The sequence below is a fragment of the Mustela nivalis genome, assembly GCF_964662115.1.
Source record: "Mustela nivalis genome assembly, chromosome: 18".
NCBI lineage: Eukaryota > Metazoa > Chordata > Mammalia > Carnivora > Mustelidae > Mustela > Mustela nivalis.
Window position 1 is genome coordinate 3,673,806 of NC_139037.1, and position 26,424 is coordinate 3,700,229.

General features: G+C 52.2%; 2 protein-coding genes across 10 annotated transcripts in view; one reads left to right on the forward strand and one right to left on the reverse strand.

Moving 5' to 3' along the window:
* KIAA0513 overlaps positions 1-14,008 on the reverse strand; it is a gene marked incomplete at its 3' end in the record, with an annotated part of 63,032 nt that extends 49,024 nt beyond the window's left edge. For 2 of the 5 annotated variants that reach the window (XM_082712032.1, XM_082712036.1), the window contains exon 1: positions 13,757-13,962. Of the gene's footprint in view, positions 1-13,756 lie in introns of all 5 variants that reach the window. The other 3 variants (XM_082712034.1, XM_082712035.1, XM_082712033.1) reach the window with 3 other exon arrangements.
* A 6,866-nt stretch (positions 14,009-20,874) lies between these two features.
* ZDHHC7 (zDHHC palmitoyltransferase 7) overlaps positions 20,875-26,424 on the forward strand; it is a 31,340-nt gene continuing 25,790 nt past the window's right edge. For 3 of the 5 annotated variants that reach the window (XM_082711084.1, XM_082711086.1, XM_082711088.1), the window contains exon 1: positions 22,425-22,669. The gene's annotated coding sequence lies outside the window, so the exon portion shown is untranslated. Of the gene's footprint in view, positions 22,670-26,424 lie in introns of all 5 variants that reach the window. The other 2 variants (XM_082711087.1, XM_082711085.1) reach the window with 2 other exon arrangements.

Here is a 26,424-nt window from a genome sequence, read left to right on the forward strand (position 1 = left end):
CGTGACCGCATGGTGGGAAAAGACACATGGCGAGAAAGATTTAATGAGGGAAACCCACAGGCACGGCTCCTGCCAGATTCTCTACGTGAAGCGCCAACAGCCAAAGACCAGAGTGAAGTCGGAAGCAGCTCCCTGCATCTGAGAAGCTAGAACATGCAGTGTCAAGTGCAATTGCCTGGCTGTCCTCATAAAGGCTACCCAGCACCCGCCCGTGTCTCCTTTTAGACCCGTCCCTAAGTGGATGCCCCTGGGAGAGGGCCTCACCTGCTGGGACAGCTCTGCACCCGAGAGGGGTACCCAAAGCCCAAGTTGGATGTCAGGATCGAGGCTGGTCACGCAGAAGGGCTCCAGAGAGCCTTGAACTGAGTGCTGGTCTGAGAAAAGGTGACAACTGTCCATGCAGCCTGAACAGGCTGGAACACAGACGCCCCTCCCCCTGCCCTCCTAGGGCAGAACCTGGTCACAATGACTTAGGATCATTGAATCCTTGAAGCGGAACTCAATTTCAGAACTCCCTCTGTTACATCCTTAATCCAAGGTCACGGGGCATCTGCTTAAGCCTCACATATAAGGACTCTCTCTCCCCAAAACTGGTGCTCACCGACAGCTCTGCAAAGCTGAGACGGGCAGTCCTGTCCTCCTCTCCTTCCACTGTCATGCCATGGACATGTCTAGAAGCACATCTCTGACCATTTCCATGACTAGGAATGGAAAATTCCTTTCCTCCTGACCTAGTAATAGTGGAGGGAGAGACGGTCTCCCGAGCTGCTGGTACAGTTGGGGGGCCTCACCCTTCTGCATCACCATGAAGCAAATGCAGTCAAAGCTCCCACTTCAGGGCCATGACGGAGGGGTCTCGTTCCTGAGTCACACCTCCAAAGGCTGGTGACCTGCCCTGAGTGAAGCAGGAGACCATCAACGCCCCTTCTAGGGGCGCATGGTCCCAGCGTGCGCTCTGACATGGGGTCGCCACCTTCCTGCAAATCCACGGGAGGATACAGACTCTTTGGTATGGGCCAGACAAAGGCACTGAGCTGCACAGAACTCACCAAGTGGCCTTGAGGAAAGAGACAAGCCTTCTGTAACCAGGGCTTCCTTCCTTCTGAGCCATGGTGGCTTTAAGGAGACAGCACGCCCTTCTAAAGGCACGATGGTCCACGTAAGGTATTTCAGGGAATTAGATGTTCCCACAACTAGCTCACGGCAGAACCACCCAAGCAAAGAGAACAGAGAATGGCCTGGGAGCCAGGCAGGGCGGTGCCCTGGTCTCTGGAGGCAATGCGGCTATGGGGGCGGGCGTCCAACTCTCTGCTCGGCCACAACCTGACACAGACCTCTGCCAGTCGTCAGCCTCTCTCCACCCAGGGACGTGGGCCTGGGACAGTCACACACTGAGGCTCAGGAGAACCAAGGGAGGATGGCCCCAGTTCCTCTGCCCGGGACTTCGAAAGAGCCAGGACACCTGCTTCCAGCCCCCACCGCCCCTGTGGCCTGCTTCACTTGTTTTCTTTCCTGGAGTGATCTGCCCCATTTCCCAGCTGCTGACCCTTTATTGAGCACATATGAATGTCGTCCTCAGATCCCCTTCCAGACTCTTCAGGTTTAACCTAAGAGATCAAGTATGTATTTTTTGGACTCAGAATCCCCCAAAATACAGAGGAAAGAGTCATTTCACCGAGCGCCTCTGGCCAGAACACCCTTGCTAGTTTGTTCCAATGATCAGAAGGACAGAGGGACAGAGAGCGATAGGAGGACAAACAGAGGAGGAGACAAGGAAGGATGCACGCGCGCGCACACACACACACACACACACACACGGAGACTCCCTATGGGATACAATGACAAGGCATCACAATTCTGCCAAGTGGTCTTAGATGTGACGTGACAGGTCTTTCTATCAAACATTTTAAAGAATTTTATACCACCCATTCTAGAAGCTATAGACAATCACATTTTTCTGAAATTTTCCTTTCAAGTTCGTATTTCAATAATGGATGGCATTTTCAGACATCTCAAAACAGTCGCTGCTCCCTCCTCTCCCGTGCACATGTGGGCTGTCTGCCCCACCCGGCTGCTGCGGTGTCCCTGGCGTTACACGCTCCCTGGAAGGTCAGAGCCCCTGCTTCCCACTGCTGCTTTGGTAAATGCAATGGTGTAAGAAAGCCAAGCCGCTCGGAAGTCCTCTTTCCAATATGCTTACTATTATCTAATACTTTTTAATGCTGAAATGATAATTACCACTTAACTTCAAGCTCACTACATTCTGGGCCACTGAGCTAATGCTGTACAGATAACCTGATTTAACTCTCCTGTAACCGTGGGCTAGGTCTATTGGAATCCCCATTTGATGGTTGGGAAAAGTGAAAGATGGTTGAAAAAGTGAAAGAGTCTAAAAATCCCACGATGTTAGAGCTGCATGGGACTTGAAATTTCCAGAAGATGGTGGGAGGCTGGCAGACACACAAGACAGGGACAGGGGAAGGAAGCCTGGGGGGAAAGCTGTGAGACCCAGGACAGCAAAGTGGCTCACAGACAGCTGTGTCTAGAACCCACGCTTTCTGCCCACAACATCACCCGATGGGTAAAGGAAACCCTGGGAAAACGAACACTCTCCTTCCTGGACTGGTCTGTCGTCTCCCGGCTCAGGACCACGTCCTAAAATATCACCACCCCAGGCCAAAGAACGAGGCGGCTGCTTCTCCTTTCTCCCCGGATGGCCCGCAGCACCCGTGTGGACAGGTGCACAGTGTTACTTTGTAGAATTCAGGTCATTTGTTTGACAAACGTGTATCAAGCCCCTACCAGACAGTGGGAACTGTGGCAGGACCTTGGGAGTCCAGGAACAATGGGATAGGTGCCTGCCTCGCCCCAACACCATGGAGGGATGGACAGATACAAGGAAATGGTCACGGCGACATCACAAGGGCTCTGACTCCAGGGCACAGCTGTCAGTGGGAGCCCAGAAAGACGAGCGCTCCATGCCGCCTCCGTTCTGCCTGGGGACCCTTTAAAGACATCGTTCTTCAGGCTGCATCTAGGAGAAGCCTGCTGGTCAGGCTCGGGAGGAGACCCCGGACGGGTCTCTGCCGAAGCTGCGGGGAGTAGACACCCTGCACACAGTTAACGCGGACGCATTCTGACCTTGCTGGAGGGTCCGGAGGGACGCCGAAGTCTGCCGCAACTTCAGTTTGTATCTGCAAGTACCGCTGACTCTTGGACCACAATTGGGCGGGGGGTAACCCCCCCACAGTCGAAAATCTGCATATAATTCCTGACTCCCCCAAAACTTACCTCCTGAGAACCCACTGTTGACCAGAAGCCTTACCGAAGATGTAAACGGACTATCACGTGTTTGATGCTACGTGTTACGTATTTTCTTCTTACGATAAAGCAAGCTGAAAACAGAATTTAGAAAGTTGTAAGAGGAAACACACTTACAACTCGGTACTATATTATCTGCATATAAGCAACCCGTGCAGCTCAAACCCGTTGAACCTGCTGTTCCAGAGTCCACTGTAGTCCCCAAAACCTGAAAACGGAACCGTGCGTGATCATTTTTCTACTCCCAATAAATGGGAGCCGCATGCTTTTCTTTTGAGGGAGCCCACACGTAGAACAAGAATTAAAATGCACATAATTCTGTGCTCCAATCCTGCTTTGGAGTGTAAATAAGGATTTTTTTTTTTTTTTTACAAGGGTACTTGGCAGATGTTTCCTTGCATGTAACTGAAAAGAAATCCATTTCAGCTGCGGCTCTGCTCGGAGGGGAACTAAACAGCTTTCCGCGGGTGCTTCCAGCGTATTGATCCGCGGTTCTGAGGACACAGGCTCTTCCAGATGTCTTCCCTGCAGAATTCTAACTCCCAGTTTAAAAGGGAAGCTAATTTTCTTTCCTCTCCAATGCTTTAGCTGAAGGCAGTTTTGTTCGGTCTCCCCTTTTTTAGGAAGAGAACGGAGAATCAGAGGCAGGTTTAACCTGAGAGAGAGAGAAGGGAATGAAAAGACAGGGTCTGCTGAGAACCTGTCGTGTTTCCAGAGACCGATAACCATCCTGACGTTTTCAGAAGCGACTGAGAAGCGCCAGGGATGTCGGCACCACTCTGATCTACAGCAGGGCTGACCTACAGCACCACCATCAACTTTGGGGCTGGGACATTTTTTGCAGGGAGAGCTGTCCTGTGTGGGCACAGTGAGATGTTCAGCAGCCCCTGTGGCCTCTCCCCACTGATGCCAGAAGCACCCCAACGTGGAGACAATAAAAAATGTCTGGGGCGGTCGTCTGGGTGGCTCAGTGGATTAAAACCTCTGCCTTCGGCTCAGGTCATGATCTCAGGGTCCTGGGATCGAGCCCCGCATCAGGCTCTCTGCTCCCTCTCTCTCTGCCTGCCTCTCTGCCTACTTGTGATCTCTGTCAAATAAATAAATAAAATCTTTATTAAAAAAAAAAGTCTCTGGGGGGCGTCTGGGGGGCTCAGTGGGTTAAAACCTCTGCCTTCGGCTCGGGTCATGATCTTGGGGTCCTGGGATCGAGCCCTGCATCAGGCTCTCTGCTGGGGGGGGGCTGATTCCCCGCCCCCCTCTGCCTGCCTCTCTGCCTACTGTGACCTCTATCTGTCAAATAAATAAATAAAAATCTTTAAAAGAAAAAATGTCCTGGATGCTTCCCCCAGTCGAATCCTCTGATCTGTATTAACTCGGAGTAGCAAACATGGCCAAAGCACCTCAATCCCGTTAACTGCTTTCTAGTGAAAACCCTTCTCTCTCTGGGGATCACGGCACACAACCCCCCAGATAGATCCAATAAAAGGGGACGACAAGAGACTGAAGGCAATATATCACTCTGTGTGAAACAGTTTACATTTCTGGCCACAGGAGACCTTGTGCACTGAAGCCCTCTGATTCCAATAGGCTGCAAATGTCGGTGGCTGTCATAGGTTTGTGCCCTCGTTCAACTCACTGTCCATGGGCAGCACGCCAGTGTTTCAGGTAAGTAAGACCAATAAAAGCCGAGGCCACAGGGAGCTTATGTTCTAGTCAGAGAACAAGGAGATCAAGGAATCATTACAGCCCATCATTGGGGCTGTAAAGCAGCAACGGGCTTGAGCTGTGCCGTTCGACAGAGAAGCCACCTGCCGCCCATGGCTGGGAAGCCCGTGAGATGTGGCTCATTTAAGCTGAGCTGTGCTGACCACACCGGATTTCGGACTTAGTGCAAAATGAGAATGTAAAATGTCTCATTAATAATTTTTATACCGATTAGCTGTGGAAATGAGATTTTTGGATACACCAGATTAAATAAAATCCGTGATAAAAATTAATTTTGCCTGTTCTCTTTACTTGTTTAGTGTGGCTGCTAGAAACTTAGTTCAATGCACACAGCTCGCCCCTATTTCCATCAGGCGGTGCTGGGCCAGAGAAACCAGATGGAAGTGGGAAGCTCCTTCGGCCCGAGAGGCCGGGGAGGGTCACTCTGCCATCTGGGGCACCAGCGTCCCAGCCCCAGGAAATGGCCAATTCACAGCTTTGCAGTGGGAATGGACCTGGCCCATTAAAGCGATAGTGAGGCAGTGTGGCTCTGTGGGGAGGTGGGGGGACACAGGGAGGGAGGGAAGGAGCTGAGAATGGCACAGCTGTGGGCCAGTGGGAGGCAGCGGCTTGGAGGCCAAGCTAAGGGGTTGGGATTTCATCCCAGGAGCCATGGGAGGGCCCTGGAGGGTTTGCATTGGGGGAACATCATGACCTCATTTAGGTTTTACCAAGATGCTACCGTCGCGTGGCTGTGTGGAGAGAGGACTGGCCTTCAAGCAAGAACAGAGGCAGGCCTGCCGGGAGGGAGGCATGAACTTCGTGGGACCCCTCAAGCTGTTGGGGCCCTCTGGGTCAGCTGGCGGGGTTACTGGGAAGAGGACAGGAAGGGCGCCTCGTGGCCCAGTCGGTTGAGCAGCACTCTCGGTTTCCACTCAGGTCGAGATCCCCTGGGTTGTGGGCCAAGCCCCGCACTGGCTCTGCGCTCAGGAGGAAGTTTGCTTGCCCCCTCCTCCCTCTGCCCCTCGCCCTGCTCTGAGAGAGACAGAGAGAGTGCGCCCATGCTCGCTCAAATAAATCCTTCAAAACAGAAAGTAGAGGCGAGGGAATGAGTTCAGAGATGCTACTTATTTCCCACAGGATATTTAAGTCTGGTTAATTCAACTTATATTAAAATTTTGATTATATATAACACCTCTTGGTGCCCCAAGAGCAGGTAAGTGAAGTTTGGTGTGTGTTTTTTTTTTTAAGAAAGAGAGAGAGCGTGAGGAGGAGGGAAGGAGAGGAAGAGAGAGCATCTTAAGCAGGCTCCCTGCTGGGCGCCATTCAGGGCTGATCCCACAACCCAGAGAGCACAACCTGAGCCGAAACCAAGAGTCAGACGCTTAACCTTTGTTAACTGGCTTCCTACTTCCTTATACCACTGCACGAAGTTTCAAACTGGGGATTTTTAGGTTTGTCATTTGTTTTGGTCTCACTTAATGCATTTACTTCATTCTTGCTACTCTACTATTAACTCAGAACTTGGTTTTCTTCTCTCATGAGGCGTTCATGAAGCTTTCACTCCTTTTAATTGGGCCCTATTTGTGCATCTCAGCCTCCTGGGATCCTCCCCCCCAAGTCCCCTAACTCAGGAGTGTCGGCAAACAGCGGCCCTCTGAGCTCATCTGCTCTGGTATTTTCCATTTGCTGTTTGCTCCGCTGTTGCTACCGTCTCCTTCTCCCCTAGCTCACTGGTCACTTTTGCCACTGGTGAGTCATTTGCTCTGAGTCATGCCTGGCTGTGAGGCAAAGCCCAGGAAAATGCCTCAGAACACACACCTGGCTTAGGAAAGGGCGTCACTGAGGAATGTGGTGTTTTCCTAAGTGGATTCAGTAATTAACTAAAAAACAAAATCCCCTTGTCTCTCCTGTTTCCTCCCCCTCCGAATCACCACGTCCCTCAGCATCTGCTGGAGATGATTCCTACAGTGGAACGAATCTCAGTCATGCGTCTTGGGTTGTGAGAGGCAAAAGGACGTTTCTGGAACGAGCTCAGAAAACCCCTGAGCAGGTTCTTCTCCCGTAACGTTCTTGCTCTACGGAACGGAACACCACCACCCTCACACACAGGCCACACGAGGGTCGCGCTTCGAGAGCTACGACACTATTGTTTTACACGGGGACCACTACACGGAACGTGAAACAAGGAAAAACGAGAACCGCCCCAGACCAGAGCGGGACCCGGATCAGACCGTGGGACAGAAAGACGAGCTGCGCGTGGACAGCGGGTCGATTCCTCGTCTGTGAAGCGGGGATGGCACCAGCAGCTCCCCCGGAGTGTTCCTGGGGGGCTTAGCGTGACGACCCCCGAGCGCGCTCAGCACACTGCTGGGCCCGGCAGAGCGAGGCGGATCAGCACGACCTGTCCCAGCGACGCCCCCCGCCCCCCCAGGAGCACAACTGCCCCTCCCGCCTTTCTCCCCCAGAAGGTTCTGAGCTTGCCTCCCATCGTGGCTAACCCTGCCGTTACAGGAACTGGGACCCTGAGAACCACCCCAGGAATACGAGCACGTTCCCCACCCTCCGGCCTCAGAGCCGCACACTTCACATCACAGGCTCCTTGCTTCTGAGCACCTTCCCTCCAAATATCGGACTCCTCGCAGACTAATGTCAGCAGCGCCTAACACGTGGGGACGCATCGGCCCGTCAGGTCCCCACAGAAGGGGTTCCAAAAATACAGCAGGAAGGAAGAATGGAAAACAGGGATGTAAGCACCGCCCTTGGGGGGGGGGAGTGAGGGGTGGCACTCAGAGACATCCGAAGGGACGGCAGATCTGGAAGGAGACAAAGAAGAACCGGGTGTGATGGGTGCCCCTGGGGAAGGGACTGGGAAGCTGGAGGGCAGAGGCAGGAACTGCTCTTCACCAGGCATCTTGTTCTTTCTTTCTTTTTTTTTTTTTTTTTTAAGATTTTATTTATGTATTTGACAGACAGAAATCACAAGTAGACGGAGAGGCAGGCAGAGAGAGAGGAGGAAGCAGGCCCCCTGCCGAGCAGAGTCCGATGCAGGGCTCGATGCCAGGACCCTGGGATCATGACCTGAGCCGAAGGCAGAGGCTTTAACCCACTGAGCCACCCAGGCGCCCCGGGCATGTTTTTCTTATCATCTGAATTCTGTACTATCTGCAGGTATTACCTTGTCCAAAACCTCCCACGTTAAATAAAGAAGGGATCCTCTAACTCCCTTAATAAGGCGAGATAGAGCCAGAAGTGACAAGGTCTCAAAGGCAAAGGTGCAAGTCCTTTCGGACATTTCGCTGGCAGTCTGCCCTGTTCCCCCGGCCCCAGCCCTCCAAATACAAAGAGTTTCCCCCATGAATTCCTGGAGGGCTCATTCTCGGAACGCCAGCAATACTTTTCCCGGGTCATAACCTGAGACACTGAAACCCAGAACTCATAAAACCTTATGGAAAAGCCCTTCTGAATCACTGGGAAAGCCCAACAAGGGGAGACGCAACTTCTCCGAATGGTCTAGCACCCAGCAGATCTGGCCTCGTGAGGCCCACAGCTGGGCATGTCAGGCTCAGCTGCACTGTTTACTTCACTGTGGGATGTCAAGGAGAGAGGCTTCCAGTACAAAGACAGGAGAAAGCAAACCGCCAAGGAAGGACATCATCCCTCCAGGGCTCATACACAGCCATCAGACAAACCCTGCAGCCTAGCCTGGGCTTGCACCACTAGAGAGACCCGTCTGCTAGCAGGCGGGAGGCCACGCCCCTTGCTATCCCGTGTAGGAGACTCATTTTGTCCTCTTGACCTTGGGCAAGACACTCAATTGCTTGGACCCTTGGCCTCCTCACTCTGACACATGCAGATCACCACTGACCTTGCCAGTTGTCAAGAGCACAAGGCTTCATGTAAAAATACCCAAATCCACGTCATCATCCCTAAAGAGAACTCAGCACCTCCTGCCAGTCTTGCCCTTTAAAATGTTACTGGGTCTTGAAGTTAGAAGCTGTTACGCATTGAACTGTGTCCCCTAAAAAGATATGCGGAAGTCCTAACCCCCAGAATCTGTGACGGTGACCTTATTTGGAAACAGGGTCTTTGCAGATGTAATTAGTTACTTTAAGATAAAGTCATGATGGAATATGACCAACTCGATGGCGTCCTTATATGAATTAAAGAAACACACACACGCACGCACACACAGGGAGAGGAAGGCCATGTGACCATAGCGGTACAGACCGGAGAGATGCAGGCTACAAGCCAAGGAATACGAGGATTGCTGGAAAACCACCAGAGGCAGGGAGAGAGGCAGGAACCAATCCTCCGTCTGGATCCCCAAGAAGGAAACAACCCTGCTGGCACCTTGACTTTGGACTCCTGGTCTCTAAAACTGTGGGAGAAAAACAGATGTTGTCTTAAGCCACCTGGTTGTGCTACTTTGTTACAGAAGCCTCAGGAAAGTAGTACAGTAAGTTATCCAGTTTTCCTCTCTATCTAGTTGCTTGAACTGTCTTGTCTAATGACTGACTAGTCAGCCATTCTACGTCTATGTCTATGTCTGACTGTCCCCAGTACAAGAAAACTAACTCAGTATCGACCGTGGCAGCAATCCCTCCCATCTTTGAAAAAGTCTGTCATTAAAATCATTCATTCAACAAATATTGAATGAGCATGTACTATATGCCAGGCGCTCTCTGGGGCACTGCTGATACACTGGTAAATGGGCAGCAGACAATAAAAGCTTTCTCAAAGAAGACCATTTCTGATATTGTTATGAGGGAAATTAAACACTCTAATATAATAAAGTACATGGGGTAGGGACCAGGAGGAAACTGTTTTAGTTGTCAGGGAAGGTCTAAGGATGTGATATTAGAGCAGTCCCTTGAATGACAGGGAGCCAGCCAGTGGAAATTCTGGTGAAAGGAACCGTCAGTGCAAAGGCCGTGAGGCACAGTGAACCGGATGTGCTCAAGGCACAAGAAGAAGATGGGGTTTTGCGAGTAAGAGAGAGGTGACTTGTGAAGCTGGAGAAACAAGAAACGTCAGCTAGCACTCACCTGGCACCTGAAGTACAACACAATGAGAAGTGAACTCAATCCCCAGAGTCCTGGGGAACCACCAGGGAGAGGTATGCTTCCACCCACAGTTTTTACAAGATTACTCTGGCATGATACAGTTCTTAAAACTAAAACCTTCCTGGAGTGCCTGGGTGGCTCAGTAGGTAAAGCATCTGCTTTTGTCTTGGGTCATGACCTTAGGGTCCTGGGACAGAGCCCTAGTCAGGCTCCCTGCTCAGCAGGGAGTCTGCCTCTCCCTCCACCCCTCGCCCTGCTTTTGCGCTCACTTGCTCTCTCTCTCAAATGAATAAGTAAAATCTTAAAAAAAAAAAAATTAAGAAAGAAAGAAAGAAAGAAAACTAAACTAAAAAAATCTTCCTAACTATAACTTGCGTCCTTTGGTTCTTGGGCCACTACAGAACAAGTTTATTAATGACAGCCCTGAACTCTGTGACCATGCCCCCCTACCCAGATTCTCACACTTACCAGCTCTAATTCACTCACCACCACAGCAATTTCCAATGGCTATTCTTGATTTTTTTCCCTATCTCCTTTTTAAATGTGATGTCCAGAAAAGAACACAATACTCTAGGCACGGAGTCATAGATTGGAGCTGTTATCTTTCTCATTAGGGACTGTACATCTATTGCTTTTTTTTTTTTTTTTAATTTGTCAGAGAGAGAGAGAGCACAAGCAAGCAGAGTGGTAGGCAGAGGCAGAGAGAGAAGCAGGCTCCCCGTGGAGCAAGGAGCCCAATGCGGGACTCGATCTCTGGACCCTGGGATCATGACCTGAGCTGAAGGCAGACGCTTAACTGACTGAGCCACCCAGACATCCCTGTATTGGTTTTTAATTCTGTTTTCTACCATTGCCCATTGAGGCATCTCTCAGATAACCTCCCTCTGAAGTCCTTTTCCAGATCGAGATGCCCAGAGCTAGAAAGTGGGATTAAAGCACGTTCTTCTCTAACAAGAACAGCTGTGCCCTGTTTTCTATTTAAAAAAAAAAAAAAAGGTGTCACCGTAACCCAAACAATGCCACATATCGAATACTGTATCCAATAAATAAAACTACTGGGTCAGCTCCCCTCATTTCACAACCACCACGCTCTTCTTCCGGGTGGAGGACAAGGAAAACTCTCAGGGACATTTCCCTAGAATTGCTTTGTTCTCTTGCATCACTATAACCGCTGAAGACACCTAGACTATTTGGAAACACAGAGCAGTTGGGCAAGAGGCTCCTTGCAAGCCACTTCCTACTAGAGTTCTCAAAGACGCATAAACAAATCTGAGTAGATGCAGAAGCTCTGGGGCTGTGTTGGGGGAACCGACGGTGCAGGAGTACTGGGGAGCTGAGCTGACGGAGTGAAGAGGCCAGTGATGGCAGAGAGAGATGTTCTGCCCTTGGATGCTGGGGAAGACCCCACGTCCTCGGAGGCACCGTAAACTGTCCTGTCCTTCCCCCACCCACTCCACAGGCTGATGGCAGACTGCTGCTTCTGGTTAACCCCAGAAGGTGAGGCTTATCGTTTTGCTTTGACCTAAGTGACTCTGGGCACTCACTTGGCCTCTGTTCTCTCATCTGTGACATGTGACTGGTAACACCACCTATCACTCCCAAGTTTATGGTGAAGCTCAATTGAGATTTTGTGCACGACTCCTTCGTAAAGTACTCTGTCATGTACAAGTGAGGGGTTGTTATGAGCGACAGGATTTTACTCCTCCCTTTGTGTATTCTTCTTGCTGCTGGTTGAATTTTCATGACTTAAAAAAAAAAATCTTCTCAGGTTGCTTTTGATGTTTCTTTTAACCTAATTATTTTCTTTTTTTGAGGGAGGAAGCAGTGGGGGAGGGCATATAGTGTGACTCATTCCATTCTAAACCTTTCTCAGGATTGTCCTAAAAGATGTCATCTCTGGGGGTCACCATAAGGCAATTTACCTCTGAAGAACCAAAGTTAATTGTCATACAAAGAGTATCACTATTGCCCATTCTCTGGAGTTCTGTAGCAAATTATTTAAGGTTTGTGATTCATTCACATCACCCAGTAGTAGCTTTTTACTGCCTTTAGTTGTTACATTTTCAAATAATGGAAACCATCTTCAGGCTGACGCATGCCACAGGAGAGACACATGTTACCAAAAAAAAAAAACCCCAAATCCAAAAACAACCATGGGAATGCATCCCAAAACCATACAAGAGGCTAGAGATAATCTGTAATCACTGAAAGTGCCTATGTGTGAGTCCCCAGTCATTTCATTTCTTTTATAGAAAAAGAAAATCTCATGAGTCAACTTTTTCATTGTGAGCAGGTCTCAAAAGCCTTTCGCCCCAAGTTTCAAATGCGTAAGCAGTCCTATTTCTGAACAAATGGACATAAAAACAAGTGACAGGGGTGCCTAGGTGGCTCAGTCATGAAGGGTCTGCTGTCCGCTCCGGTCATGATTCCAGGGTAGGGGGACTGAGCCCCGGATCCGCGGGAAGCTGGCTTCTCCCACGCCCCCTGCTATGTTCCCTCTCTCTCTGTCTCTCTGTCAAATATAAATAAAATCTTAAAAACCAACAACAACAAGAAACAAAAAACGAGTGACAGTGGAAGGGAGAGACTGAACAAAGAGAAAACAAACTTCCAAACGGGAAGGTGTAAAAGACCAAGGAGAGGGTTCATGTGTAACCAATCAAAATCACCCTTTCCCTCTTTCCTTAATTCCCTGTTCTGTATCTTGGCTGCCCTGGTTTGGTTCCGGGAGGGGGTCCCTCTCCTGAAGTGACTCTGAAACATTAGCATTAGGCGGCCGCGGTCTGGGCGGCAGCGTCGAAAGCAGCCGGCGCCCTGACAGCTGTCCGCGTGCCTCCACCCCTGACTCACCCCAGCGACAACCTCCCCACCAGGCGCCTCACCTGCCAGCTCCGAGCCAAGTTCCTGCTCAGTCTGCAGGTCGGCACCCCCGCCCCACACTCAACCCCAGAGTCAGACGAGCAGGCCAAGGCCAGTGCCCACCGCAAAGTCGTCCTCTGAAATCCGGTCGGGGTACAAGCCAGGGAAGGGCAAGCCGGGCGCCGGCGGGAAGAGGCGCCCAGTCCCCGGGACCACGGGTTCAGGCCGCCCCGAGCCAGCTGTTCCGCAGCTGCCAACCCGGCGCCCGCGCTGCCGTGCCCTCTGCAAACCTCGTCTGCTTGCCGGCCCCTCCGGAGGGCGGGGGAGCCCCGGGCAGGCACAGGCAGCGCTGGCGCGGCAGCGGCGGGTCCGGAGCCCCCTCTCCCGCACCCGCACCCGCCGCCCGCCCGCCGCCCGGGAGCAGAGAGGCGGCGAACTCGCGCCCGAACGCCCCGCACGACTTGGCTGACGTCCTTCCCATCCTGGCTCCAGGCACCCCTCCCCAGCGCGCGCTCCCCGGAGTCTGGGGGTTCTTGCTCCCCGACACGGAGGCGCTGACTCCACCCCAAAGCCACCTGACGACACCATCTGCCACCGGGGGGTGCGGACCCCCTGTCCACCCCTGTCCACCCCCCCCCCCAGCATCCCCAGGTACTGCACCGCCCCCCGCACCGCGGGCTCCCGGCTCCCCTTCCTCCTCCTCACCCCCAGCTCGCGCCGACCCTGCAAAAGCCCCCGAGGCCCCGACCCCCGCGCGCGACCCCGCGTCATCCCGCGGCCCCCTCCCTCCACGCGCGGCCCCTCACCCGCCGGCCCTCGGAGAGCCCCGCGCCGCCCGGACAAGTGACGCGTGTTCCCCCTCCCGGGCGCCGGCGGGAGCCTCTCTCACCGCGGCGGGCACCGGCCGGCGGGTCCGAGCGGGGAGCGAGCGGCTGCCTCCGGGCTCCGCGCTGCGGCCACTGCGCGGGCCTGAGAGCCGGGTCCTTCCGAGGCGACAGCCGCGCAAGCTGTCAGTCAGGCGGCCGTGCCCGCCCCCCCGGCGCCGACTGCGCAGGCGCGAGGGTGGCCCCGCCCCCTCCCCGCGGCCGGCCGGAGCGCGGGTCACGTGACGGGGCGGGGCGGCTGCTCGCGGGCGGGGCAGCTACGGTCCCGGTACCCGTCCCGGATCTCTCGGTACCTGGGCTGTCCCTGGGCGGGAAATCCGGTCCCGCGGCGCCCGGGAGCGCGCTCGGACGGCTCCGGTGGGTCGCTGTTGCGGAAAGTCGTGGAACTAGGGTTCCCCGGGGGCAGCCGGGTGGGACGGGCCGTTCTGCGAGCGCAGAAAAGAGGGATTTGGGGATTTGGGTCCGGAGGGCTGGGGGAGCCCCGGCCGGGAGCCGCGGAGTGAGACCGGTTCTGGGTGCGTCGGGGCCCCGACTGTCGCCACCTTTAAGACAAGATGACGTTTGCCGTTCCCTGCCCTCCAGTTCCAGGGATAGGGTGAAGTCTTGACCTTAACGAACACGCTTTCAGAGTGCGTCGGGCAAGGAAGCAGGTACCGAAGGGCACGCGGAGGCCTGATTTAGTTTTTAAAGGGGGCATCTGGAAAAGCTGATAGATCCCACCTCGCTTGCCCCGAAATTTCTAGGCCAGTCTGCATCTTTTCAGCAGATGCAGCAAACGACTTTCAGGCCATTTGGTTCCTGGTTCCCTCATATCTCTAAAATTAAGAGAAAGGGTTAAAAAAGTGTCTCCTGTGGAAATTTTTCTCAGTTCTAGAGGAAGGACGTATAGAAACATAAACTGATGCCCACTCCCAGTAATTTCGGGGGTGCGTCATACTTGGGTCCAGCACCAGCAGGATAGAGACTATGATCCCAGTGGGCTGACCTTCTCCCCTGGCTTCCAGCCTGCATTACAGAGCTCTAGGGCTCCTTCTGGTGGTTGCTTGTATGAAATGATAAAGCCCGGTCCCAATAAGCGTAGTGCTCTCTGAAACAGGGGGGAATGTCAGTGCAGAATTTCTATGCAGAGAACTGCAGGTTCTCTGAAGCCCTAGGAGTTACACGGGAGGATCTGGGGTTCTGCCACTTTTAGGAAAAAAGGCCACTTGGACTGATGACCAAACATGTTTGCTGTGCCCCAAGTGCACCTGCTAATCCCAGCAGGTGGTTGGCAAAGTTTAAGAAAACAACATGAAGGAAAAAGCCAGAAACTTTACCCACAAGAATTATGGGGCCTTTGGTGTCATAGCTACTTCTGGCCCATTCCAGATTTGCCTGACCAGCTCGGTGTGGCCATCATCTATGAGAAATATTTCAAGTTCAGTATGAACTCAGGAAGGGAAGGAGTGTAAGCTAGCCTTCATTCCCTTAAGTGGACACTACAAAAAGGTGGGCATTGCCGTTGATGCCTCCAGCAGAATACGAGCCCATCTAGTGGACTTTGTGGGAACAGGATGGCATCTGTGGTTGGACAAATCCTCATCTAGTTTGGGGAGTGAACACAGCATAAGGCAAGGACCCAAGCAGCCCTGACCTGACTCTGGTGATAACCACTCTTCAGGAAAACTGGAAAATGTGAGTTCATTGAGGGTCAGATTCCATTCAGGCAAAGTATCATTTCTCAAGAGATTTGTATGAACCCTGCCTCTCCATGCCTCAGAAAAGGTCTTCTGACCTTGCCAGCAGGTTGGAGAGAGGCAGATACATAGCCATTTAAGAAAGGGTGGGGAGCAGAGTTCTGCAAACCACAGGCCAGCGAACTGGACATAGGGCGTGGGAAATAGGACAGATCACTCACAAAATAACTGTGAGCCCTCAGAAGAGGAAGCACTGATGACAAAGACCAGGTCATCGCTAGGTTGACTATATTTCTGTTGTGAAACGTACAGACTGCTAAGTCAGGAAATAGTATAGAAAGAGTGTACTGGGGCCTGGGAGGTGTATTTACCAGGATTCTTTCAGTTAAGAGTGACAGAACTCCATTCACACTGGTTTTCCAAAAAAAAAAAAAAAAAAAGAATAAAAGGCTTACATAACTCACCTAAATTCTGGGGTTGGCCCAGCGGGATCCAGGGGTACCAATGATGTCCTCAGAACTCAGTCTTTCTCCCCTACTTGACCGCCTCCCTCTGATCTGGCTTCACTCTAAGATCAGTGACTTTTTTATAAGATAGTCTCCAGGAGCGATGGCACAGGTCCTTTCAACTTAGAGACCCCGGGGGGAAGAAGGACTTGTCCTTCAACAGTTCCAGCAAAAGTCCCAGGATTTGATCTCAGTGGACCAACACTGGTCGTGCGCTCATCCCCTCAAGCCCATCCCTTAGGCCAGGTTGTTGGGGTGACTGGACAGGAGTGAGGCTCCGCCCTACCCAACTCCTTGGGATGGGGCGTCGCCACAGGGAACTGAGAAGATAGATTCTGGGCCGGTAGGGGAATGCCACAGATAACCAGGACAAAGCATGTGCTGAGGTATCTCATGGTATTGTATAAAGGACATGAAGAAAGGGTGGGAGAAATAGGAAATTTATTGGATGGCTGAGTCCATACTCAAAAATACCTTGACTAGAAGATGGCTCGGAGAACGACTTCTACGAGATCAGCCAGGCAACTCTTCCGCTTCTGGTTGCCCGCTGTGCCTATTTCCCCCTCCCGCTCTGTAACATATTGCCACAAATGTTGTGGCTTCAAGTAACATAGATTTACTCTTTTACAGCACTGGAGTTCAAGTTCTAAGTGACTTACCTCTAAATTGAGGTATCAGAGGGACCATGTTCCTTCTGGAGGCCCTAGGGGAGGAGGGCCTCCTTGCCTTTCCAGTTTCTGGGGGGGCTTCCAGCATCCCTTGGCTGGGGGAGGGGTCTTCTTCAATCTTCAAAGGCAGACCCCTTTAATAGTTCCTGGTTCTTCGGAGCCCTTCTAGGCACTGATGCGTATTTAGGGCACAGGCTGGTGGTTTTGTCGGATCTCTCTCAGTGTAGGGTTCTCGGTCTGCCCCTCAAAGTCAGGTGGCAGAGTGTGGGCAGCAACAGCACGGATGTGTGTCCTCAGGGCATCGGATCAGGAGGCACAAACATCCCTCTGTTGGCCCACGGTTGAGATGGTGACCTATTTTTCTACTGTAACAGTATCTTTTCCCCTTTGTCATCTGTGGGAAAGATACTTTTAGACTATTTAAATATCCTCTTTTTCCAATGAACTTCCACCCAACGGCTGAGCATCCAGTAATGATAATGCCAGGCTGACTGCCGGATGCTGAGTGGTCTTAATCGGAGGACTCTGTCGACAGAGATTGCTTGATATTTCCTTGCGTCTGTCCTTGACCTTTTCCGGTTCTTCTCTGCAAAGCAGCTGAAGTCACCTTTAGAAATCACACATGGGACCATATCCTCCAGTGGCTTCCTACTGCCCCTCCGATGCGGCTAGAATCCTTCCAGTTGTTTGGGCCATGCATGGTCTGGCCCTTCCACGCTCTCCAGCTCGGTTTCCTCACCCTCCACACGCCGGCCCCTTCAGAACTTCCCGCAATCCACGCTGCTTTCTTCTGCAAGGCCTTCCGACCTGCTCTTTTGCCTGGAACCCTCCACCTCCATCCCCTGCATGCCTTTGCTTATGAAATATCCATGTGTCCTTCACCTATCACACAAAAGGAAGCTGTGTGACCCCAGGCCAGGCCAGATGCCCAGGTATACCCTTCTACCATGCGATGTCCTTTTCCTTTATAGGACACCCCTGTTTGTAATTGGGCACTTATTTACTGGTTCACCTTCGTCTCTGTGCTCTGTAAGAGGCAGGGACTGGCTGGTTTTGCTTACTCATGTGTCTGCAGCACCTAGCAAGGGGCCAAGCACAGAGCTGATTATTAAATGCTTGTTGAATAAACCAACCTGAGTTTAAGACACGGATCTGGGGCGGAGAGGACAAGAAGATGATGAGCACATGTGGTTAGGGCCTTGCTCCCAGGAGAGTTGGTGATGGGGCCTTTGGCAGCAGGAGCAAGCAAGCCATCAGGGCCTGGTGTAGAGCGCATCGGTATACAGCCTGGCCTCTGGCTCCTTGGAGGAAGAGTCTGGCACAGTATAAGAAGTAGGCTCTTTGCAGGCCGACAGAAAGAGGTCTGCAAGCTAGCTGGGCTTTCTGCTTCCGTGGGGGCAGTCACTTCACTCTGAGCCTCAGTTTCCTTAGCCCTGCAAGGGATCACACCAGCTTCGCAGGGCGGTGAGGATGAGGTGAGTTTATGGGTGTGACAGCAGCACAGAGGACAGGTCTGTGTCCGAATCCTGGCTCTCTCCTCTTAGCTGTGTGATCTTGAGCACACTGCTTAACTGCATTGAGCCTGTCTCTTCACCTCTGAAAGGGGCCACCCATAGTGTGTTCACTCCCTCATTCAGTGCAGGTTTTTTGGTTAACAGGAGCTGGGGAAGCACCAGTGGACACAAGCAACATGGCCGGCAGTAAGTGCTCCACGCAATGTCCACTAGCTATACGCCTGCCCCACCAAGTATAGGCACGGGGTCCCAGCAGGCTCTATCCACAGCTGGAGGTAAGGTGGCCCTGTGCAGAGCAATTAGGACACATCGTACCACTCTGGGTTCTTCAGACTCCCTGGGCTTTGTCCAACACCATGGGCTGGGGAGAGTCGGCCTTCTCGCTTCCCTATTCTGGCCATTGCATTCAACACCACAAAGCCGTGGTAAAAAAATGAGGAACAACCCCAACACCCTTCCGGAAGAAACCTCTGATTGTCCACTGTACAACCATTAGAAGCATCCCTTTCTCTCCTGCTGTGTGCTTAAAATCGAGCACACAAATCCCGTGTCCAGAGGCAAATGAATTGACCCCGAGTGGGAACCAGTACAAGGAGCATCCAGATCAAGACGCGGAATATGATTACCCCCTGGTCACCGCTGCCCTGCTTTCTCTTCCTATGCCAAATACCAGTTTTGCCCTATTTTGAAGCTTTTAGTAATGGAATCACATAGTGTATCTTGCTTCTTTTAACCCAGCATGTATTTGAGAAGCTGATTTCTGCTGTCGGACAGTTGGTTCTATGAGTGTACACAATCTATTCCTCCTGTCGGTCCCAGATGTTTAGGATGTTTCCAGCTTGGAGCCTCTGTGGACAGCGCTCAGGGAACATTCCGGCACGTGTCTTTTGGTGAACACAGGTTCACGTATGCTCAGTTTCAGCAGATTGTCCTAACAGCCGTCCCCTGTGGTTTAATAATGACCTTGCCTCCAGCGGTGTACGGACGTTCTAGTTACTCCCAATGCTTGCCAATGCTCAGTGCTTTGTCATTTTAGCTGTTCTGGTGGGTGTGTAAATATTTCTCTGTGGCTTAAGTTTGCGTTTCCCTGGTGACTAATGAGAATGCGCGCTTTTTCATGTTCTGGAGAGTCTCTTCTGTGAAGGGCCTGTTTGAGTGTCTTGCTCATTTTGGCACTCTCGTTTTGTCTTATTTTATGTATTTAAGAATAAATACATGGTTTTAAAAAATTAATAAATTACAGACCCATTTCTTGTATTTCAGTCCAGGGATATTCTATGTACATAGAAACATATACATCTCAAAATAAAATAAAATAAAATAAACATATACATCTCCCCATTCTGATTTCTTAACAAGAACGCACACAGTTGGACACAACAGACTTGATATGCCTTGAAGACCAGACATCTGAATTCATGAAAATCGGCATTTTTTTTTTTTTTACAATTATACATCGCAGCATTCCCATTTGTATGTACAACCTGTCCAACGAATATATTCACAGGCCTACAGCGTGCTGCCTGTGTTTTGCTTCTACAGCACGCTACCGTATGCACGCAAGCGCAAACAGCTTCGTGCATGTGGGTAAGCCTATCTGGAAGGATAAACTCCTAAGGCGGGTTGCTGGGTCAAAGGGCACGTACGCTTACATATTCTGTGGTCCATACTGCTAGTTCACTCTGCAGAGAGATGAACACATTTACGATTGCATCAGCTGAGTCTGTGTGCCAACACAGAGTGTTACCAAACTTTCAGCGTTGCCAATCTACTCAGTGAAAAATGGTACCTCCTTGTTCTTCAAATTTGCATTCATCCCTTTTAGTCTGAAAGAGCCTGAGTGTCTTTTCACATGTTTGGATCGAGTGTCTGCTTTGAAAGGGCTGCTTCCAGGGATGAGTGGTGAGCGGGAAACCAGCTCCTGAAGGATAAACAGAACCAACCCTGGACACGGGATGTTTCCCATCCCTGCAAAGGGAATGGGAAATAGTAGGGTTTCTGCTCTCAGGACCTCAGTGAAATCAGGGAGAGGTAAAAAACCAAAACCAAAACCAAAACCAAAACCTCACAGTCTTGAACCACAGTCTTAAAACAGGAACAAGCCCTAGAAATCAAATCTAATCTCATATTTTGGAGATTAAGAAAAGTAACAAAAACAAAAGCTGATGCTTGGAAAGGGGAAATGACTTGCAGAAGGTCTTTTGAAAAAACATACAATTCTGTTAAGATGAAATTCCTTGATAACAGTAGCATTGTTTGTGTCAACCTTTGCTGTCCGAATTAAATATTTTAATGGATGATTTTACTGTGCCATTTCCTACAGTAAGGGGAGCACTTTTAGAGTGGACAAGCTACACCAGGATTAAGGGACACAGGCAACACGAACAAGTACGGGGACTCTAAGAAGAATCATGGGGGTAAGGATTCCTCCACTTCTTCATGTTTGGGGAAAGACTTTGAAATGGGTCAAAATGATTATTGGGTGTCTTCAGTGAACAACCAGAGGTCTGGCACACCCTTTGGGGTTATCTGTTCCCTGGGGTCCTTTTCTTTAAGCTATTTATAACTTTACAGTTGCAGGGCTTGTCCACAGATATCAGACATAAAGTCAGTTTTCTCTGGTGAAAGTTCATTTGATTCCCCCCCCCCCCAGCCTGGCCATAGAAGCCAGCTTTGCATCTATTAAGAAAATTCATTTTAGCATTCTTGACTGCCTAGATATGCGTCTGCCTTTTGGATTTATGTCTGAACCAACTATACGTATCATCTTACATACTTCATTAATGGGCGAGTTACATTAAGACTTGACATGTGGTTATGTTTGTCTCAGATAACCTTTTCTCTTTTATTTATTTTTTTTTATAAGGTTTTACTTATTTGACAGAGAGAGAGAGAGAGAGATCACAAGTAGGCAGAGAGAGAACGGGAAGCAGACTCCCCGATGCGGGACTCGATCCCAGGACCCCGAGACCACGACGTGAGCCAAAGGCAGAGGCTTAACCCACTGAGCCACCCAGGAGCCCAAATCTTTTATCTTTGAAAAAAAGACCCATCTGGGGCCCCTGGGTGGCTGAGTTAGTTAAGCGTCCCACTCTTCATTTCATAGGCTCAGGTCATAATCTCAGGATTCTCTCTTTTTTCCTCTCCCCCACCCCCATCCCACCACGCTCTCTTTCTCTCTTTCAAAAAACAAAACCCAAAAACCAAAAACCCCTGTTGTTTTCACAGTGCTCCTAAGAAGGCCATCTCAAATCTAGGGCTACCTGAGGTCTTGGAGTTACTCAAAGATAACCGTCCTTTCTTCCGGCCAAGGCAGAAGGAACAGATCGCGGACTGAAGGCCCCGCTCCCCGTCCGGCCGCCCCAAGCTGAGAGAGCGGGAGACGCGCGCCTGGGGACCGCCGGGAATCAAGAGGAACAAGGTCCAGAAACACAGGTTTAAACCTTTAAAGGCACCCCGGGACTTCGCACGGCTCGGCAGGAAGAAGAGCTTCTGGAAAAGCCAGGGCGGTCGGCGGCGAGCCGAAGCCTCGCAGGACGTCGGGCCCCGCCGGGCGCCCCGGCTGTCGCCCCCGCCCCCGCGCGTCCCGCGGCTCCGCCGGCCCTGAGGAGGGTCGGGACGGACCCTGACCGCGCACCCGCTCCCCAGCCCTGCGGACACGGCCGCAAACACGGCAGCAGAGCCGAGAGGTAAGGAGCGCGTGTCCGCCCTCCGAGCGCTCGGGACCGGCGTCTGCAGGGGTCGCTGGGGCGCTCAGGGAGGGCAGCGGAGGCCCGGCGCGCCCCGGGAGCCCCCAGCCCGGGGCTTCCCCTCCCCCCCCGTGCCTTCTGGCTCAGTCGCCGCCACTCCCGCCCCTCTATTTCCGCAGTGTCGAGGTTCTCGCTCCGCGCGCCGCACCGGCCACCCCTGAATCCCGCTCTGCGACGGCGCCGCGGGCGTCGGCCTGGGGGGTCCGCGAACTGCACGGGCGGACGGCGCGGCTTGGACTGCGCGGCAGCCCGTAGCCCCCATCCTTCCTCTTCCGGACTTCGGTGTGGATGGGATCCCTTTATTTTGGCGAGCGCTGCTTTCGACCCAGAGCTGCCCTGGACAAGGAGCCGTTAGTCTTCGAGACTCTCGGGTCCGCGAAGATCCCGGCTCCCAAGACCCCACCGACCGCCTCAAGCGCCCTCTCCGCGGCCGGCGGCGGCGCGCCCGGAACTGCGCAAGCGCGGCGCCGCCGACCCCGCGCGGTTCACTTCCGGGGGTCGCGCCGCCCGGCTCTCCAGGCAGGGCTCGCTGCCCTCGTGTGTGCTCGGCGGCCGCCTCCCTCCGACCGGCGCGGCGGGACCCACCCGAACCGAGCCGCGAGGCCCGGCCCGGCCCGGCCATGAGCGCGGCCGCATGATGCGTCCCTGCCTCAGCCGCTGCCGTCGCCGCCGCCGCAGGCCGGGAGAAGCCGCAGCGCCGGGCGACCCCGCCCGGGCCTCGGGTGAGTGCGGCGGGCCGGGCCGGGCCGGGCTGGGGCCGGGCAGGTGCTCACGCCGGGGACTCCCGGCCGCTCCGGGTCCCCGGCCGCCCCTCCCTCGGCCCCCTGCGCCCTCTCCTCCACCCGCCGCGCACCGGCGACCTTCCCGAGCCCCTCGGGGGCACCTCTGTGCCCGCGCGTGACTTCCCTTCCAGGTGTTGCCCCGTCCCTCCTTCGCTGATCTCTCGGGATCGGGCGCGAATGGCAGCCCTAGCTTGTTGCCTGACCTTGGGCAGGACACCCAGCTCTCGGAGCCGCGGCTTCCGCTCTGATAAACTAACCACGGGCTTGTTGTTAGGGCGGAGAGAGAGAGACTGTAAAACCCTACCGGGAGCTGTAAAGAGTGGTTTATAGGCACGTATTACGACGGGCTCCCCTGAACGTCGCCCGTGGCTCCTCGGAGGCGCCTGTGCCTCCCTTCCTTTTAAAAAGTTGAACTGTTCTTGTATTCTTTGCTCCTCTTCGTGATCGTCAGTGATCTTTGGCGGCGGGGGGTGGGGTGGGGATTGCGGGGCAGGGCATCTCGGACAGTCTGGTCCGCCTTCAGGGCAACGTCTGCTCGTCTTCTCGCTGCAGCCAAGGTCCATCTCTCCTGGGGAGTCATTGCTGCGGGAACTAAGTCCCTTTGCTGGGATGGAGAAACTTTATTAGCTTATAAATAACCCGTTTATGATGGTGGTTCCATGGGAGCGGAAGAGCTGTCGGGGCAGCGGCCTTGTAGTTTCTTCCACTGACCGTTTGCGCAGTGAGTCCGCTTGGTGTATGTACCTTCCGCACCTGTATTTGTCTGTTGTACTCTTCCTGTCTGAGGTGGTCGAGCAATCTGGGCCAGTAACTATTTCTTCCTAAACTCTTCACCTCACAGATGACAGCTTTAATCTTTTTGACCTTGTTTTACCACTTGTACTTAACCCAAAGTCACCTTTTAAAAAGTCACCTTATTGAACTTGGTTAATGTGAAAGGATCTTGGGATATTTGAAAAAAGTGGGCGGGGGGTATGGGACAGGAGCATTCAATTGCATTTCTTGAACATTCTGGAAGATAAAAGGGTTTGAGTTACCGAAGTCGTTTGGGTTGTATATTTTGGGGGGTTAGGCTGGTGGGTGCACCTTCACTTTTGAGTTGCGAAAGGGAGGAGAACAAGGCCATCTGAAAGGTGGTTTCCTGAGGAATTCATTAAACCACCGTGGGAACTTTTTATGCCACTGTCTCAGCTCAAAGCAGAGGGGGTAAAGTGTGTGCAGAAGCATTCCACTACGAATGGCTCAGAGCCTGCCTCCGCGGACAGTGCACAGATTGGACCTTACAGCTCTGCTGACCGGTCCACCATAAGAGCAGGCGCCTTCCAGAAAGCACAAGCATTCGTATGCACGGAATGGGTCACACGGTATCAGCGTTGTCAGTTCACAGCCCTCTCAGTGAGAGAGAAAATACTAAAACGTCTTGATTCAGTCAGAGGTATGGACTGATTTCCACGTACCTGCTGGAACTGTCACCTGCAGGCCTGGGACTTTCTAGTGGTAGAACTAATAGTTTTTGGTCGTTTGAGAAATGGGACTAGAAATAAGTTTACATGTGAACTTAATGTTTGGGATGAAGTGGGAAGTAGTTTTCCTGATTTTGGAGCTGCCCTGCTCCACTCCATGTTGGGCAGCTCTACAAGACAATTTTCCTAAAGCAGCTTTTTGGAATTATGTTTCTTAAAAATAATATCTCAATTAGAAAAATAATACAGATTATTTTGTTTAAAAAAAAAAAAGTCCAACACTAGAGCAGAGCATGAAGTCTAAATACTCACTGAATTTGAATTTCCTTTTGGCCCCAGAGCCAGTGTCCAGCATCTGTATTGACCCCTCGCTTTGTGACCCTTGGGCTGTAGCATCTGAGAAGTTCTCAGGCCGACTGTGAGAGGCAACTGCAGAGTTTAGAGGGAGACAGTCATGCAAGACCACCCTCACTTCTGACATCAGTGGCAAGTCTCGGGGTTCTCAAAACCACTCTCAGGCTGGACGATCATTTAGAAGGACTCCCAGAACTTCCTGAAAGCCGTTATGCTCATGGTTGTGGTTTCTTACAGGTAAAGGATAAAGATTAAAATCAGCCAAGGGGAGAGGCTTCTCGCACAGAGTCTGAGGAGGGGGCAGGGGTGAAGCTTCCGTTGTCCTCTCTCTGTGGATTCCGATGTGTTACATTCCTAGCATCGATAGGAGACAGTGTGCACGGGGTACTGCCAACCCCGGAAACTCCTGTGCGCCTCGGTGTTCACAGAGTCTTTACGTGGGTTCTATTTTGTAAGTGTAACGGATTCGTTAATTGACCACGCGGATACTGTGAGACCCAAAGGCCCCCCGAATCACAGTATGGGTCTTTCTGGGGTGCCCATCTCCCACCCCGAGTCGGATTGTCAGCCAAGACCAAACCTCCTTTTGGGCAAGGTTGTATTTTTTGATTGCACAGCAGCATCCTTCCTTCCTTCATGGTCCTTTTCAACTTAAAAACACACCCTTTTGTTTTACCACTGACAGATGACTACATTCTAGAACACGGAGGAAACAGAGGCTACTGGAAGAGTTCTCCCAACCTTGAGTCTTTTCTACCTAAAAATCTCTCTCAGTGTCCATCAGTCTTTTTCTTCCCTCTGCCTCTGAGGAAGAGAGAGTCCTTACTTCCCATGAACTCTGTGTCTGTTCTTTGCCCTGCCTGTCACGGCACAGGCCATTAGGCATTTCCTCTCACTTTTGCCTCTTTGATTTCTTCCCACTCACTGACTTCTTTGCGTCTCTCTGCAAACACATTCTTGTCTTGCTGTTTGTAGCTCTGCTTATCGCTGAGTTTTACTCCATTCCGGTAGAGCCTTCTTAGAACCCTGTTGTCTCATAAAACCCAGACTCCGTGTGGCCCCAGGATGGTGCCTTCCCTTGGTACAGCATCTTACGGTTTTGAAAACACTTAAGTCATCCAGGGATGCCTTCTACATCGAGAGGGCTTGGGAGGTGCTTGATTAACGACTCAGCTGGCCGGGCAGAGAGTCAACGTCCTCTTGCTGGAGGAGAAAGCAGGAGCAGAAGCACGGAGGGGTGAAAGGGTGTGGAGAGGGGACCAGCATGAGCGCCCCGTGGCACAGAGTGTGCGCACTAAGCCCCAAAAGGTATGGGAGCCGGATTCACTGGAACCTTGAGTGCCACGGGCAGGGCTAACAGGTTTGGGACCACATTGCCTCTGTGACCCGCACCGTGTATTTGGCTGTAACTCCTGTGGCTACCCAGAGGGTGGTGGTTGGACCTGGTGACCTTGAGATTGGGATTCTGCAGAGACACCCGCCAGAGGTGAGGGTGCCTAAACTTGGTTGTGGGAGGGGGCAGAGCCCTAAGCAGGGAGTGTCCTCACGCAGGTAGGAAGGGGTGAGGGGCTGTATGTCTAGAGGGTAAGAGGAACTAAATGAATACTGGTTGCATGAGGGGTGTTCTTAGGACGTGGGAGCAGAGGCCAGCTCCCTGTGTTGCTGGTGCTTTGGAAAGGGTGTGGTCCTAGGCTCTGCATTCCGGGAGGGGTGCTCTTCCCTCGCGGCACCCTGTAAGCGAGAAACAGTCGGGATGGAGAAGCTTCCGGTGTCTCTCGAGACAGGCTTCTGCAGTATCATTTCTTTGTTGAAATGTTTTGGATTCTCAGAGTCCCACAGTCCCTAATTCACTTTATTCATTAGAGAAAGCACTTTCTA